Raw genomic sequence first — 17188 nt, 5'->3', positions numbered from 1 at the left:
AAAACACTCACTCACCTTAATCCGACTTTGCATTCGGAGTCAATAGCCGTATACAACGTAGCTAGTCAATATTAGCCAATCCGGAAGTTCCACACTCCCCATTGCGTCATGGAAACCCTCCGTCAACCATTCTGCAAATCAAAGTATCCGTTAGAACAAAACAGATTAGAATCACGTCTAGAGTGGAAAAACCTTTCCATACCACTTAATAGTGTTTTCCAACGTATTCATTTCTGAATTTAAAGGGTATCATTAATCCCCTAATATTTGCGTCGAACCGAGCCCTGTTTGTACCACAGCGATTTAGTGTGACAAGGGCGCCCTCAAGCGTCCTATCACTTACTATGTTTTCTTTTATGTGTTTGAAGAAAAATCCTTCTTTTTTTTATTTTTATTTTAGAGTTTGCTTAAAATCCAAAATATAATTCGAGTATAGTTCCCCCTATTTTTTGTTGGATGGGAGTGGACCCATACATGGTGACCTGGATCTCCAGCTACCTCACAGACAGGCCACAGTACGTCAGACTAAAAGACACCATCTCTGACACTGTGGTCAGTAGCACTGGAGCCCCACAGGGCACAGTGCTGGCCCCTGTACTCTTCACCTTGTACACCTCAGACTTCTGTTACAACTCTGAGCTGTGTCACATACAGAAGTACGCGGATGACACAGCCATTGTCGGGTGTATCAGGGACAATAGAGAGGAGGAGTATAGGAGCCTGGTGGGGGATTTCGCCACCTGGTGCCGTGCCAACCAACTGGAGCTCAACATCTCCAAGACCAAGGAGCTGGTCATAGACTTTGGGAGGAACAGGCCTAAGCCTAGGCCCGTACTGTTGGAGGGGGCTGAGGTGGAGGGTGTGGACTCCTACAAGTACCTTGGGGTGTGGCTGGATAAAAAACTGGACTGGTCAACTCACACCAACCACCTTCACAGGAAGACACAGAGCAGGATGTACTTCCTGAGGAGACTACGTTCTTTTAACATCTGCAACAAACTCTTGGAGATGTTCTACCAGTCCGTGGTTGCCAGTGTCCTGTTTTACACCGTGGTGTGCTGGGGCAGCAGCACATCCAAGAAGGACACCTCCAGACTGGACAAACTGGTCAGGCGAGCCGGCTCTCTGATCGGCAAGAAGCTGGACTCATTGGAGACGGTGGCAGAGGCAAGGACACTGAAAAAACTGTTGGACATTATAGGCAATGTCAGTCACCCTCTGCACTCTGTCATCACTAATCAGAGGAGCCGGATCAGTGGGAGACTGCTCCTCCCCAATTGTAGGACAAGCAGACTGAAGAACTCCTTTGTCCCCCAAGCCATCAAGCTATTCAACTCCTCACTGGGGAGGAGGTGACATGGACATGAACAGGGACATGGAGTTGCTTGTAATAACTGTACACATTCTTCACGTCAATATACAATGTGCAATATTATGGCAACTACTGTGTAGTGTTTTTACCTCCCTCAATTTTCTTGCCTAGTTTATCTTTTGGCCTCTTTTACATTTCATTGCTATCTCTTGCACTGTGTGTATTTCTGCATCTTCTGTATATCTTGATCTCTTGTGTTTTTCTTGTGTATTTTGTATTTTACTGCTACTGGACACAGAATTTCCCTGAAGGAGTAATCCCAAGGGATTAATAAAGTTGAGTCTAAGTCTAAGTCTAAGTCTAAGTCTATGTAATTTAATTAAATTTAATCGTAACTGGATTTAAAATTCATTCTGGAATCTCATTGCATTTAGAATCAAAATAAGGTTCAGTTTAGATTAATTTTGTTGAAATTTGGTGTAATTTCCTCATTAATTTAGGGTTAAGGGTTAGGGTCAGGGGTCAAGGTTAGAATTAGGGTTTGGGTTAGGTTTTTTTTCCTGAATCTGCACTTGTGTAAGTTTTGTGAATTGATTAGGTGTTAGGATTTAATGTTAGAGTAAATTCCAAATAAGGATGAAGATTAGAATTTGGTGTCCGAGTTGGGCACTGTATTTATGCTGTCCTGAAAACCAGCCAACCAGAGTTAGACTTTTTGACTAAATGGAAAGTGTCAGAAGCCCCCAGACGTGACGTACTATGTCATACTCCTGTCAGGGCTAAATTCCTCATTCACTTTCAGTCCCGGTCCAACCTCTTTTCAGCCGTCTCCCAACACACCAAAAAAAACACACACCCCACCAGAACATAAACCAAGGAACTATTATATTTTCCCTAATTTCTACATATCGTTTTGGGAGGGCATTCCTTTTAAATTTTCTTAAACGTGTAAACTTTACCACTAGAATTTCTATTTTAACCCAGATATTCAAGTGTTTTCCGCTTCCTTTGTTGTCAAATTGAGTCCTTGTGGATATTTAGTTTTCAAACTCTTAACCCATCTCATCTCCGCGTTTTCCCTATCTCTTTGTGTCCAGCCCGCACAGCTCTCTAAAACCCGTATGCTCAAGTTATGCAACCCGTGCCGGCGGAAATGGCGCACTACGTGAGTGTTACGCTTCTGGTTGTGTGTGATGTTATAGTGGTGGGAATGCAATCTGCTCCTGACATCATTCCGAGTCTGTCCCACATACATAACGCCACACAGCCGACAGCTCACGCAGTAGACCACATTCCGCGTAGATAAATCCTTGCCTGTTTGAATGAAAACATGTTCTTTCTTCTGAGAGTCTGTTATTACCCCTACTGATCTCCTGGCTGAGCGAGAGGACCTAGTCCGCATTTTAGTACTCACCAACAATTCTTTTAAATTTGGATTTCTTTTAAAGGCCGAAACCACCTTATGTCTCGCCTTCAGGTCCATTAGTGCTGATCTTTCTAAGTTATGCTTGATCTTTCTGTGAACATTGACTGTGTAGGTGTTATAGGTTGAAATCAGAGGAATTATGATTCTTTTGACCTCTTGCGTCTCTCCTCCCCTAGCCGTTCCCCTTGCCCTCTAGTCTGACCCTACAAAGAAATGACCGGGAATAGCCCCGTTGTCGTAATGCCTTGAACAAAACTTTGGTTGCTTCTTCCCTGTCCTCTGAACGAGTGCAAATTCTTTCGAATCTCAGGAGTTGTGAGTAGATCAACCCCTTAAATGTGTGTTTAGGGTGAAAACTCTGTTTGTGTATGTTAGGTTTACGGATTTTAGTTATTGATCTGACTCCAAATTGCGATCAACACTTAACACATAAATTGCTATGTCCTAATCCACACACTGGCGCACCTAACAATTTTGCGAGTTCGTTCTGTCAAAGAGAAGACCAGTAGATCAATCAGACCAAATTTACCAATTGTTTATTCCTGACAAAGCGCACTAATACAGGCCTGGGTCCCGGGTCCCTCACACTAAAACTCGTGCGTTTTTGTGACCACCAAAAGACGACACATTCTTCCGGGTTGCCCAGTTTTAAAGAAACACAATATGAATATTAAAGCATGCAAAATATTGTGAGATGATTGGTCGATGGCCATCTCCTCCCCGTGTCGGTGCTATCGCTGAGGTCAGGTGGTTGGATTTTCCCGCGAAGCCCAGGCCACATAGACGTGCTGTTGTTCTCGTTCCTCAACGACCTTGAGGTGATCTCGTCCGGTACTCCCTGTCTGGGCCTATACACAACACTTCCAAGAAAACAAGTTCATGCAGTTTGCCTGCACATTCTTCACCACCCACCAATCCACACGAGCACTCCAATACTAGATATTATATTAATATGATTATAAGTTTAATACAACCTTAAAAATATGTTTGCAAACTGCCGAAAGCACATTTCCCTTTATTCCCTCTCATGACCTCATTTATGAGGTCATCACCCGTTACTTTAGCAAACAGCTACCAGCGCGCTGTCGATCCTTCCTTCCCCCCCAGCTCATGTTGAGTCACCAGGGCATATTGGCCCATCGGTGGCAACGGGCCAACGGTTTTCTCGATCAACCGGACAGTGAGTGACCTAATACATGGAATACAACAACAATCCCATAAAATCATAATTGTAATAAAAATAGCTACAGCAACAAGCACAGACATGATGAGGCCTTTCCAGCTTCCGAACGTTTTCATCCAATCAGACCAAATATCGGTGTGTACGCCTGAATGATCTTTCATCTTTTTGTTCAGTGTCCTTAGTCCTTCCAACGCCCTGGTCAGTCGGCCTCCTGGTGCCGTGTTGTTTGGGATGAAAGTACAACATGCATCACCAAACATTCCACACACACCATGTTCCTTAGCCAATAGCATGTCCAACGCAATTCTATTTTGGAACGCCATTAACGACGTTGCAGCCAATTGTTCATGAACTGCGGCAAATGATTCAGCTGTATAATTACCCAGTTGTTGGACATTGTAATGAACGTAATTAATACGGTCTACATTTTTATTGGGGGTGATCCATAGGAAGATACTTTCGAATCCCGAGGACACTTGATTAACGAGTTTATACTTATCTGGCACAACCCGGGGCACTCCTATAGTGTCAATATATGTTGGATCGTCGTCGCTCAACCACGGGGGCAAAACATCTCTTTTGGCTCGCTTCAGGAGCCCCGCCAGTGGGGACTCCAGGTTCCAATTGAGATTCTGTATTTCAATGGGGACAACCGCCACAGGCATTATCAACGACACGAGGGCACAGATACCTGATGCATTCTTCGGCAAGCGATCCTATAATTTGTCATCTCCACACCACAACCAGATGTCACTGGTCTTCCTCTGCTCCTTCCATCATTGCTGGGTGAATTCTGGCATGTCCTGTTAAAGCTTGAAAGCAAGTGAATTTGGAAAAAAACTTTGTATATCACAATTACAAATTGAAACCTACTCACCCATTTCTATTTTACCACTCCCCCCTTTGACACATTCACCCAATGTGTCATTACGTATCAAAAGGAACCTGCAAAGCGTCCCCTCTCATCACCACACTCATTGTAGCCAGGCCCGCGGAACCTCTAGTTACCATCTGGGCCCCGGGACCATCACCCCAAGTCCTTGAAACTTGACTGTCCACCACACACACTCGGCAACACAAACAAAAATCATCGCACTCCTGTCAGTGAGCTTATAGCCCGGCTGACAGCGGACATTTGTACACACAAAAACAGACATCAAGTATCAAAATAAAAACAGTCATAAAATGAATCCTGGCGCCCGTGGATCATGTCCTGAAAACCACGTCATCAACAAGTTCATCATAAAAACCAAAAGGGCAAGGGTTAGGGTTAGGGTTAGGTTGCAGCTGATGGTGCAAAAAAAAAAAAAAATCAAGTCACACAGAAAAACAAAGCAGAGCGTGCTATTGTCGCAAACACGTTCAAGCGTCAAACAATTGGTCACTGTCCACCTAGTCCGTCACCCCGTCGGGTGAGCTCAAAGTCGTCACACGTCAAATCGTCCAAAGTCTTGCTGTTCGATACTAGTTCTGTCTTGTCTGACCATATCACTGAAATGGGCCTTCTCCATCACACCGTTTTGTTGTCGATGGTGCCCCTGATTGATCATTGAGCCATGGTTCCGGTCAGAACTCATCACTTACCAGTTCCAGACCCTCCAGTCTGTACCACCCCTTCAGGTGAGAGGAATTTTATCCTCAATTGCAAACACATCACCCCAACTTCAGACCTCTCTGGCCAATCATACTGCGCACACACAGTCATAGATGATCACATGCGCACGCACCCATCCACACACTCGCAGACACACACATCCGTCTCTATCACTCAGCTCTCCTCCCACACTAAGCAAAGTTAGTATGTTAGTGTGCAGGCAAACATTGACTCCTAATAGTAACTCTTCACATTTGGACATACTTGTCAACATGACCTATTGTAAAATCTCCAATTCAATTTTCCATAAACTCGCCCATCAGATTCATCGCAAATTGTCATATATGTCTATCTGGGGGGAGACGACTGTGGGACCCGCGTGTCAGGGGAGCCTCCATAACCTCAGATTGCTCCTACAAACTCGATCTCTATTAATTATCCTAATTAAATTCAATAAAGATGGGTCCGACTATTCCCTCTGGATTTTTACATCATCATTTGGCTCTCCCCCTTTTTCCTGTTGTCTAGCTCAAATATGTTTCTCAGTCTGCTTCTCTTTATTGCCCCTCGTGGCGAGTCTAACTCGCCCCTTTTTCTCTTCCTAAAAATCCTGCCTGTCACACCATCCAGCACCTCTCCCTGCTTCCTTAAATTGTCACCTATTTCCACTCCTTTCATCCACTCCCTCGCGCGGTCTGCCCCCCTCTGCAAAGCTGCAGCTCCACACAGGGAGCGCCAAGCCCTCTACCTAGAATAGGCAGTTTTTAATATAATTTACGTCATTGCTGTCCAGATCTTCTATCCTCAATCTCCCTTGCTGTCAATCCCTGTTAAAATGCCAAAATGCCCCTGTTCCTCTTGACCGAATCCACTTTAGTCCAAATGTCCTATTCTAAAATGTATCTAACTCGACTTCTACTTCTTAAGCCTGACGAACCAAAATATCAGATCTCGCTCTTGTTTCTTACCGTTTTAGCCTATTTGTTTTATCCAAATCTGTTCAATCTCTGACTATGATGCTTTTTGCTGTAGCTCTACGCATTATTCAATTTTTTATCAAATCTCCTCAGTTCTGTCAAACTCAGTGCACAATGAAGCTCCTGTCCACCTTGACCCAAGCTCCACCCAGTTTGGTAACGCCACAGCAAGGAGTGCGATTTGGCCGTCGGACACTTCCAACACCCCTGCGTCCCAGAGGCCACACAGAGTGCCTTCCATGCCTTGGTCCGCCTCTTTCGGCCAACGATATTGAGGCCGTTTGATAGGCTGTGTCTCATCCATTTGGAGATCAATAGGGGCCACCGAATGACAAAACCCGACATCAAATGAACCCTGGGACCACAGTGTGTCGGGCAAGGCCGCCAGCATTACTTCAGCGTCCTCATGATCAGTTAACTCCCTACCGTGTGTGCGGGACACCAACATCATCTCCAGCAATCCTGTGTCTGCCATGGGTTGTTTAATTTGGTATGCATTCAGAGACTCAGACCAGTACAAATTAGGAATGTGAGTTTTCCGCCAATCGGTCTGTTGCAACAACTGCTTGACCATTGAGCCCAATTGTCTGGCCTCGTGTCCTGGGGCAAGAGCCAGCGAAATGTGTGGCACCCCTTTCTCTGTCATTTTGAACCACTGCATTTGTTCATATGTCAATTCAGTTGCCGCTGCGACTCCCTCTTTACCAATCAAAATGCACGATGAAGTTAAATCCCACATGTGCCCTTCAATTTCTTCAAACAAATCCCGATATACATCATCACTTTTTCGGTCATAATATAGAGTGCAATGCAAAGGATCAACAGGTGGGTGGTATGGCGCCAGTGAGCAGATCCAGGGCTTCCACAGTAGGTAGGTCGAGAACACACCACCACCAGCAGGGGTCTCTGGCTCCAGCCTGGCCCAGTAGATGGTTGCAGTTTCTGCTTCTGCCGGTAGGGGCGCCATCAGCCACTGACCATGTTGTTGTAGCTGCTGTGAGCACTGGATGCTGACGCCATCTGGAAATTGAATAATCACTCCCTCTGGCCCACACAGAATTCTGGCTTGAACGGCTGACAGCAAGTCCCTTCCCATCAAATTGATCGGAGTGTCTGTGGAATGGATGTATTTGTACCACAGTCTACACCCTGTCCGGGTGATCACAGTTTCAAGTGGTTTGGTAAAAGGCAGAGTACGTGGTTGTCCCGAGAAGCCGACTAAAGTTGTTGTTTTCTTTGACAGTGAGGATACAGGAAGGGCAGTGTTTATTGATGAATAAGTTGCTCCTGTGTCCACCAGCATCTTCACAGGTTTTCCTTCCACTGTCACATGAAGCATTGGCTCCGCCGGGCTACTGCTTTGCTGGCTCCACGGGCAGCCCTATTCAAATTGTCCACACCAGAGATCATCATGTTGGTAGTACTGACCTTCGTGCGTTTGTGGGCGGGTGGCTCCGCGCGGTCGATACTGTGGGCATTCTTTTGCCCAGTGGTCGGTTTCGCCGCAGATGAAACATGCGTTGGGCGAATGGGGTTTGTATGCTGCCCTCCCCGGGTAAGCAGGTGCACTCCCTCCCCGGCCTCTGTATCCGCCCCGGAACTGGCCCCTTCCGCGCCCCACCACCTGAAGAGCCTGTGACATTTGCATTTCCTTTTTCTGTGATTTAGACTGTTTAGCTTCACCATGCATTTTTGCCAACTGTAATTTCAACAACTGTTTAGATAATGCGTCTGTCTCGTTTTCAACTTTAGCTTGTGACTCAGTGAACATTCTGCAGTGATGCAAAAGATGACGTTTAAATCGTTCTTCGGCACAAACCAGAATGTCAGGATCTGACATTAGCTGCTTCTTCACATCTGGCGGAAGTCCATCCAGCAGCGCCGTTCGGAAGAGCACCTCTGCCTCGTGCGTGAGAGCCGGATGGCGACCTGTGGTTTCAATCCAACTCTCCACACGTTACATAATGTTATGCAGGTGACATTTTCACATCAAAGGAAACATAGTGGGGGCCAGATCGGTGGGTTGTGGGAAAGTCAATTTAATGTTTTCAAACAGGGGCGCTGCTACTTGTGGCAAGGGCACCTCCCTCCCCAGTCTCGCTGTGCCTGCTGCTTCCTCAATTGCCTGCAATTGCACTAGGGAGCATGCTCCTGCCAACATCTGGCGCATGTCACCGAGTGTACAGCTCTGCCCACTCATCAGAGCCAAAAATTTGTTTAGCCACACCTTGCCTCCTCTGTGAAGTGGGGGCTTATTTTCCATCATCGCGGTCACATCACGGAGCACCATGGGCTCGTAGTGCTGACCGCCCGATGTGGTCACCAGCGGACACATCAATTCATTTTTCTGCACCTCGGCCTGTGTCATCTGTCCCTGACCACTCCGCAAATTATATTTTCTCCGTCTCTCTCTCTCTCTCTCTCTCTCTCTCTCTCTCTCTGTTGCCCATTTTAACATCTGCGCTTCCTGTCTACGCTGCTCATCGGCTTGATCAATTTTCTTTTTTAGCTCCTCATTCTCGGCAGTAAGTCTATGCCAGCTTTCTCCTTTTGTCACATTGGACGGTTGAGGGCTCGGACCGGGGGTGGAGGTGTCCACGCGGGATGTGTCCACGCGGGATGTGTCCCCCTCCCGGGCCCGTCGCCTCTCTTTATTTACTGCTTGTTCAATCAACTGTACAATACTCTGATCCGCCCTTTCGCCTTCGCCCTCGACATCCACTACCATCCTGCCACCCAACGTCACCACCGGAGCCATTACTCCGGGGTCGCCGTACGGCGGCGGTCCAACATAGCTCACTCTGAGTGTCGGGGCACTCGGGTGTGTCACATCATGCAAAGATGGATAAATTCCCTTGTATTCATTTCTTTCCTTGTCTATTTTCACCGCTTTCTCTACCCTTCTTTCTCATGCTCTTGTTAGCCTGCAATTGCCCAAATCAGAAATGTTATTTTCTTTTAACTGTCTTTCTTTTGAACCTCTAAATTGCTCATGTTGCTAACCTAACCTAACCTTAAAGAAAGGACAAACAGGTTACTCCCAATAGCTCCTCATTATTTACGAGTTAGCCCCCCTTTCTTGAACATTCTCTGATCCATGCCGTCTTCCTCCTCACACGCCTACACCCACACAGGGTGTGCACATAAACGCACACACCGAGCGCGCACACAACCGCTCAATCTCACTGCTTCAAACATTCACTGCGAAACTCACACTGTCCCTGCCCCGCCCGGGCCATAGCACCCCCCGTGCGAGGGGGGGTCGCGGCATCAATGTTGACTGGTTACAGGCTGGCCATTTCCTGCAACAATCATGATGCTGGCCCACCGCCCCCACGAGCATAGCACAGGCCCACGCGTACAGCCCAGACCCGCGACTACGCGTGAGTGCAGGCACGCTCATCAGTCTCAACCTCTCAATGGGCAGGCCAACTTTGCTGTTGCGCCCTTCATCATGTTCACATTCGACATCTTTCAATGTCTTCTACACAACATTTGTTGTCTCTTATTCTCATCCTATCAAGCCACCGTTCTAGTAACTTTCTGTCACACACCTTATTTTCTCTACTGCCACACCTTGCTCATCTTAGTTTCTCTAACCAACTTAAACACACCATTGTCCACTTCTCAATTTCCCTATTATCGCTCAAAAGCCTCCTAAACATTCTCCATTACTGATTTCTTCCATAGAACACACATCTCACTCACACACACTCATATACACACCCACTCTTTTGACAATAAAGTAAACTTGAACTTGAACACTCATGAGGATCCTCTGCGCGCACACACACTCTCCCCCCAATTTGGTTCATTTTGGATGTTTTAGCGGTCTGATGTCTCACAGGAGGAACTGTTACCACCGGATATTTTTTGAGGAGGCCTCACTTCCCCTCGGGGATCTCTTTATTAACCCCAGCTATTTGAATACGATCGTCACCGCACCCTTGTCCGACACGACGAAGCACTAGGTCCCTGACCTATCCGTAGTACGCCTAAGTCCCTGACTTTACCGTACACGTTACACACGTAAGTTCCAAACTTATTCACCGTATGTATCTTAACTTCATGCACACCTTATTTGATCTGAACGACAGTCTCCTCTTAAATTTCCTCTTTCAATTTGCAGCATTTCGACTTATAGTAACAGGTATTCTGCTTACCTTATCGGTGATGAGCTCAGGGTTGAGGAGACGTCGTACCAGCTCAACGTTGTGCGCTTATTCCAAACGGTTCGTCGACCGGGAGACAGTGTCCCTGACACTGTCCGGTGTCTTGGCTAAAGACCACGAGTTGTCAATTACCCTTCTCTTGACATCACGTCCGCGGTCACCAAGAAATTGTTAGGTTTACGGATTTTAGTTATTGATCTGACTCCAAATTGCGATCAACACTTAACACATAAATTGCTATGTCCTAATCCACACACTGGCGCACCTAACAATTTAGCGAGTTAGTTCTGTCAAAGAGAAGACCAGTAGATCAATCAGACCAAATTTACCAATTGTTTATTCCTGACAAACCGCACTAATACAGGCCTGGGTCCCGGGTCCCTCACACTAAAACTCGTGCGTTTTTGTGACCACCAAAAGACGACACATTCTTCCGGGTTGCCCAGTTTTAAAGAAACACAATATGAATATTAAAGCATGCAAAATATTGTGAGATGATTGGTCGATGGCCATCTCCTCCCCGTGTCGGTGCTATCGCTGAGGTCAGGTGGTTGGATTTTCCCGCGAAGCCCGGGCCACATAGACGTGCTGTTGTTCTCGTTCCTCAACGACCTTGAGGTGATCTCGTCCGGTACTCCCTGTCTGGGCCTATACACAACACTTCCAAGAAAACAAGTTCATGCAGTTTGCCTGCACATTCTTCACCACCCACCAATCCACACGAGCACTCCAATACTAGATATTATATTAATATGATTATAAGTTTAACACAACCTTAAAAATATGTTTGCAAACTGCCGAAAGCACATTTCCCTTTATTTACTAACGCATGAGTGTCTGTGGGTTTGAAAAAAACTCGTACGTCCAACTTCCCCGTTGTATTAAATTCCGATCCCTTAAATGTGGTCGTATCGAGAAAATTTATTTCCCTTTCGCTAATCTATGCCGTAAGGTTAATTGAGGTATGTTGGTCATTTAGAGTTTTTAGGAAGAGATCAAAGTCTTCCCGGGAGTCCCCCCAGATTCCCCAAATGTCATCCAAGTACCTTACGTAGGCAATGGGTTTCTTAGTGCACCGTGCCAAGGCACCCTCTTCCCACTCAGCCATATGTTGGCATAGGCTGGAGAGAAACGCTCCCCCATAGCTGTCCCTTTGACCTGTAAAAAACACTCATTGTTAAATTGAAAATCATTCTTGGTCAGATTAAGTTCTAGCAACTCCAAAATGGGTTTATCCGGGCGGCCTAATATCGGATTATGTGTCAGGACATTACTTACTGCCTCCAAACCTTTAGCTGTTTCAATATTAGTGTATAGGTTTTCCACATCCATGGAAAACAACAGACACATTCGAGGCAAGGTCAAGGCTTGTACTTTCTGAATGAAATCATTGGTGTCCTTGATGTAACTCGGATGTATCACCGACAATGGATTCAAATAATGATCCAATAGTTCGGCTGAGCCGTAGGACTCGCTTCCGCAATCCGAAACAATGGGGCGCCCTGGTGGCATGACATAGGGCCAGGGCGCATATTCGGAAATAAATCGATTAACGCATAACGCGGCTATTTAGCATTAGCAAACCGGAAGTACCCACAAGCCCTTGCCAAGTCTCCTAACGGTTTCCGTACCACTAATAATTTCCAAAACTCATACCACAAAGTGATAAAATTCGAATAAACTTCCATTAAGGTCATTGGTATTATTCAAATGTGTTAACCGGTCCCATTTATCCGTAAATTCAATTGCTAACATTAATAAGATCGCATATTTGGGACGAAATCGCCCTTCCTCCTCCTTCTTTTTTCTTTTTTGGGCGTACCGCCGCTAACGTCATGAGCATTGGCAACCCGGAAGTACCCACAAGCCCTCGCATTAGCAACCCTGAAGTACCTATAACCCCTGCAAAAAGTCATCGTGGACCCCGTTAATCGATAATATTATTAAAATTACCCATCCCAGTGATAATAACAGAATACATTTCGATTGCTATTGTTCACTTGCACTACCCGGTCACTATTGTCCGTAAATCTACTCGCCCACCACAATAATAAAACCTTGCAATTAAAACGAAATAGCCGTGCGCGTCAAGTGGCTAGTAAACATTAGCCAAGCCGGAAGTATCCGTGATGACGCTTACATTGTCATGGCAACCAACTGTCCCCCAGCGTATTTATCACAATATCCACCCCAAAAGCGATCAAAATCAAAGAAAATGTTAAAAAACAATTTAATACTATCTATTAGCGTTTTCACCACTTATTTCTTTCTTTCTACATTTAAAAGATAATAATAACCAATTAGGTATTCTATCCAACCAAACCCTGTTTGCAAGACAGCTATTTTATGTGTCTATGGCGCCCTCATGTGTACTCTCCCGTCCTCTATCTTCTCTTTCTAGTCTGGAAAGAAAACTCCCTTAGAATTTTGTTCGAGTTAAGAATAGAGTCTGATTAAAGTTTAGACTTTTCTTTTTTATTTTGGTCAAAATTAAAAAAAGGAGAGAGCGCGAGAGAGAGCGCGAGAGAGCGAGAGAGGGAGAGAGAAAGAGAGAGAGAACGAGCGAGAGAGAGAGCAAGAGAGAGAGAGAGAGAGCAAGAGAGAGAGAGAGAGAGCGAAAGAGAGAGAGTGCGAGAGAGAGTGCGAGAGAGAGAGAGAGAGAGGGAGAGAGAAAGAGAGAGAGAACGAGGGAACGAGAGAGCGAGAGAGCAAGAGAGAGAGAGAGAGAGAGAGAGAGAGAGAGAGAGAGAGAGAGAGAGAGAGAGAGAGAGAGAGAGAGAGAGAGGTTAGGGTCAGGGTTAGGGTTAGAGAGAAAGAGAGAGCGAGAAATATTCGTTAAACTTGAACGGACCTCCAGGGGAAGAGGCCGAATTTTCGCTTGTTCAGGCCGACCGGAGGAACCAGCCGAGTCTGACACTTTACGGCGGAACCGCCGTTGGCACTTAGAAAATATTTGCCAAAATCGTCCGGACCTCCAGAGCAAGAGGCCGAATTTTCACATTCTGTGGTCGACCGAGGGAACCGGCCGAGGCGGACACTTTACCGAGCAAGAGCCGATGGCACTTAGATAATATTCGCAGAAGTTGGCAGGACTTCCGGAGCGAGAGGCCGCATTGTCACATTCTTTTGCCGACCAGGGAAACCGGCCGAGGCGGACACTTTAAGGCGCAAGAGCCGATGGCACTTACAAAATATTCGCAGAAGTTGGCAGGACTTCCAGAGCGAGAAGCTGTATTTTCACATTCCGTGGCCGACCGAGGGAACCGGCCGAGGCGGACACTTTACCGAGCATGAGCCGATGGCACTTAGAAAATATTCGCCGAAGTTGGCTTGACTTCCAGAGCGAGAGGCCGAATTTTCACATTCCGTGGCCGACCGGGGGAACCGGCCGAGGAGGACACTTTACCGAACAAGAGCCGATGGCACTTAGAAAATATTCGCAGAAGTGTGCAGGACCTCTGGAGCGAGAGGCCGAATTGTCACATTCTTTGGCCGACCGGGGGAACCGACCGAGGCGGACACGTTAAGGCGCAAGAGCCGATGGCACTTACAAAATATTCGCAGAAGTTGGCAGGACTTCATGAGCAAGAGGCCGAATTTTCACATTCTGTGGCCGACCGGGGAAACCGGCCGAGGCGGCCACTTTACCGAGCAAGAGCCGATGGCACTTAGAAAATATTCGCAGAAGGTGGCAGGACTTCCAGAGCAAGAGGCCGAATTTTCACATGCTGTGGCCGACCGAGGGAACCGGCCGAGGCGAACACTTTTCGCGGTAGCGTCGTATGTATGCGCGCGGGCAAAACGTGGTCCCGTGACGTACCGGGCGCGGACACCAATCCACGCCCGGCCAGAGCGACCGAGAGGCGGACACACTCTAGAAAGAAGCATAGGTAGCTGGTCCGCGGGCCAAAGGGGGTTCCATAAGGTACCGGTCGCGGATGCAGACCCACGAACGGCCAGAGTGACTGAGAGGCGGACACAATTTCAAAAGAAGCCTGGGTACCTGGTCCAAGGGCCAAACGGGGTTCCATAAGGTAACGGGCGCGGACGCTTAGCCACGCCAGAGGAGAACCACCGAGAGGCGGGGACACCACGGCGAAAAAGCAATTGGCACTTGGAAAATATTCGCCAAAGTTGGCCGGACTTCCAGGGGAAGAGGCCGAATTTTCACTTGTTCAGGGCGACCGGAGGAACCAGCCGAGGCGGACACTTTACGGCGGAAGAGCCGTTGGCACTTAGAAAATATTCGCCAAAGTCGGCCGGACTTCCAGGGGAAGAGGCCAAATTTTCGATTGTTCAGGTCGACCGGAGGAATCAGCCGAGGCGGACACTTTAAGGCAGAAGAGCCGTTGGCACTTAGAAAATATTTGCCAAACTTGGCCGGACTTCCAGGGGAAGAGCCCGATTTTTCACTTGTTCTGGCCGACATGCGGAACCAGCCGAGGCGAACACTTTACGGCGGAACAGCCGTTGGCACTTTGAAAATATTTGCCAAATTTGGCCGGACTTCCAGGCGAAGAGGCCGAATTTTCACTTGTTCTGGCCGACCGGGGGAACCAGCCGAGGCGGACACTTTACGGCGGAACAGCCGTTGGCACTTAGGAAATATTCGCCGAACTCGGCCGGACTTCCAGGGGAAGAGGCCGAATTTTCACTTGTTCTGGCCGACATCGGGAACCAGCCGAGACGGACACTTTACGGCGGAACAGCCGTTGGCACTTAGGAAATACTCGCCAAACTTGGCCGGACTTCCAGGGGAAGAGGCCGAATTTTCACTTGTTCTGGCCGACCGGAGGAACAGGCCGACATGGACACTTTACGGCGGAACAGCCGTTGGCACTTAGGAAATATTCGCCAAACTTGGCCGGACTTCCAGGGGAAGAGGCCGAATTTTCACTTGTTCTGGCCGACCGGAAGAACCAGCCGAGTCGGACACTTTACGGCGGAACAGCCGTTGGCACTTAGGAAATATTCGCCAAACTTGGCCGGACTTCCAGGGGAAGAGGCTGAATTTTCACTTGTTCTGGCCGACCGGAGGAACCAGCCGACGCGGACACTTTACGGCGGAACAGCCGTTGGCACTTAGGAAATATTCGGCAAACTTGGCCGGACTTCCAGGGGAAGAGGTCGAATTTTCACTTGTTCTGGCCGACATCGGGAACCAACCGAGTCGGACACTTTACGGCGGAGCAGCCGTTGGCACTTAGAAAATATTTGCCAAACTCGGCCGGACTTCCAGGGGAAGAGGACGAATTTTCATTTGTTCTGGCCGACATAGGGAACCAACCGAGGCGGACACTTTAAGGCGGAGCAGCCGTTGGCACTTAGAAAATATTTGCCAAACTCGGCCGGACTTCCAGGGGAAGAGGCCGAATTTTCACTTAATCTGGCCGACATCGGGAACCAGCCGAGATGGACACTTTACGGCGGAACAGCCGTTGGCACTTAGGAAATATTCGCCGAACTTGGCCGGACTTCCAGGGAAGAGGCCGAATTTTCACTTGTTCTGGCCGACATCGGGAACCAACCGAACGAGGCTCCGCGATCTCATCCGCGGTGCTTCCAAACAGCCGATCCGCTGGTCTATGAGCTATTTCCGGCTACCCGGCGCGTGTGCACAGCCTCCCGGTGGTCCCGGTTGCCTCCGCGAACCGTTAAAAAAATGTCAAGTCAGCCTACTGAAGTGAATTTTGAACTTTATGCGTTTCTGTATGTTGCACTAGATGATCCACTTGTAGCAGTAAGACTATCAAACTATTTTTGCTGTACAGAGAAGCTTTAGTTTCAGTAACGTATAAGTACTTAGTAGAAGATAAAAGTGGTTGTTGTCGTCCATCACCAATAGCGCTGGTCAAGATCTCCTTTTTAGGACTGAAGTAAACTAGTAGATTGAAAACTACAGCTGTTACCCAAAGCCGTGACATCAGCTTCTTGTCAGGTATAAAAGCTACGGGCCTGACAAGAGGGGGGGCTGGTTCCAGGGGGGGCTCGCTCTAGCGCGGGCTCGCTCGCTCTCGCTCGCTCTCGCTCGCTCTCGCTCGCTCTCGCTCGCTCTCTCTTTTGGTGGGGGGGGGGCTTTTTTACATCCATGCCTGGGGCCACTCAACTTTTTGGAAAGACTCCACTCTGACATCGGTTGAATAAAATCTTTTCCCAATCAGCCGTGGGTCTCTGAAGTGCTCATTCGTCGGGAAACAGCCACCGATCACCGAGTGTTTTTTGGAGACCAGCGAAGCAGCAAAAACCATATACCAGACTACCTTAAGAGAGTTAGAGTTACTCCCGCCGTTCGGCCGCTTAAAGTGTCACGGGAGGCGTAGCAACGCAAGAGTGTACGCTAAGTGCGAGAGGTGGTGGTTTTAGTCGCCGCGTCCGCCAGAGGGAGGCAATTCCCCGCCACAGCGGCAACGGCAGCTTCCGAGCGTCTCCCCGAGCGCTTGGAAGTCCGTGCGGGGGGAAGATGAGAGCCGTGCAAGGTACCAGGTGGAGTTGGACGGTCACCGGCGCCGCACGTCATGCGCGCC

At 47.9% G+C, this 17188-nt stretch overlaps 1 long non-coding RNA gene across 1 annotated transcript; it reads right to left on the bottom strand.

The window, feature by feature from the left end:
- Positions 1-10983: 10983 nt before the first annotated feature.
- Positions 10984-13379, bottom strand: LOC125993642 (uncharacterized). Its single transcript, XR_011086620.1, has 2 exons — positions 11943-13379; positions 10984-11822 (listed from the first exon to the last, which is right to left on the bottom strand). It is a non-coding gene; the product is annotated as an uncharacterized lncRNA (long non-coding RNA).
- Positions 13380-17188: the final 3809 nt, after the last annotated feature.

This window comes from Syngnathus scovelli, chromosome 3, assembly GCF_024217435.2.
Source record: "Syngnathus scovelli strain Florida chromosome 3, RoL_Ssco_1.2, whole genome shotgun sequence".
Classification (NCBI taxonomy): domain Eukaryota; kingdom Metazoa; phylum Chordata; class Actinopteri; order Syngnathiformes; family Syngnathidae; genus Syngnathus; species Syngnathus scovelli.
The sequence above is the reverse complement of the archived record's forward strand: the minus strand, read 5'-3'. Positions and strand labels throughout refer to the sequence as shown.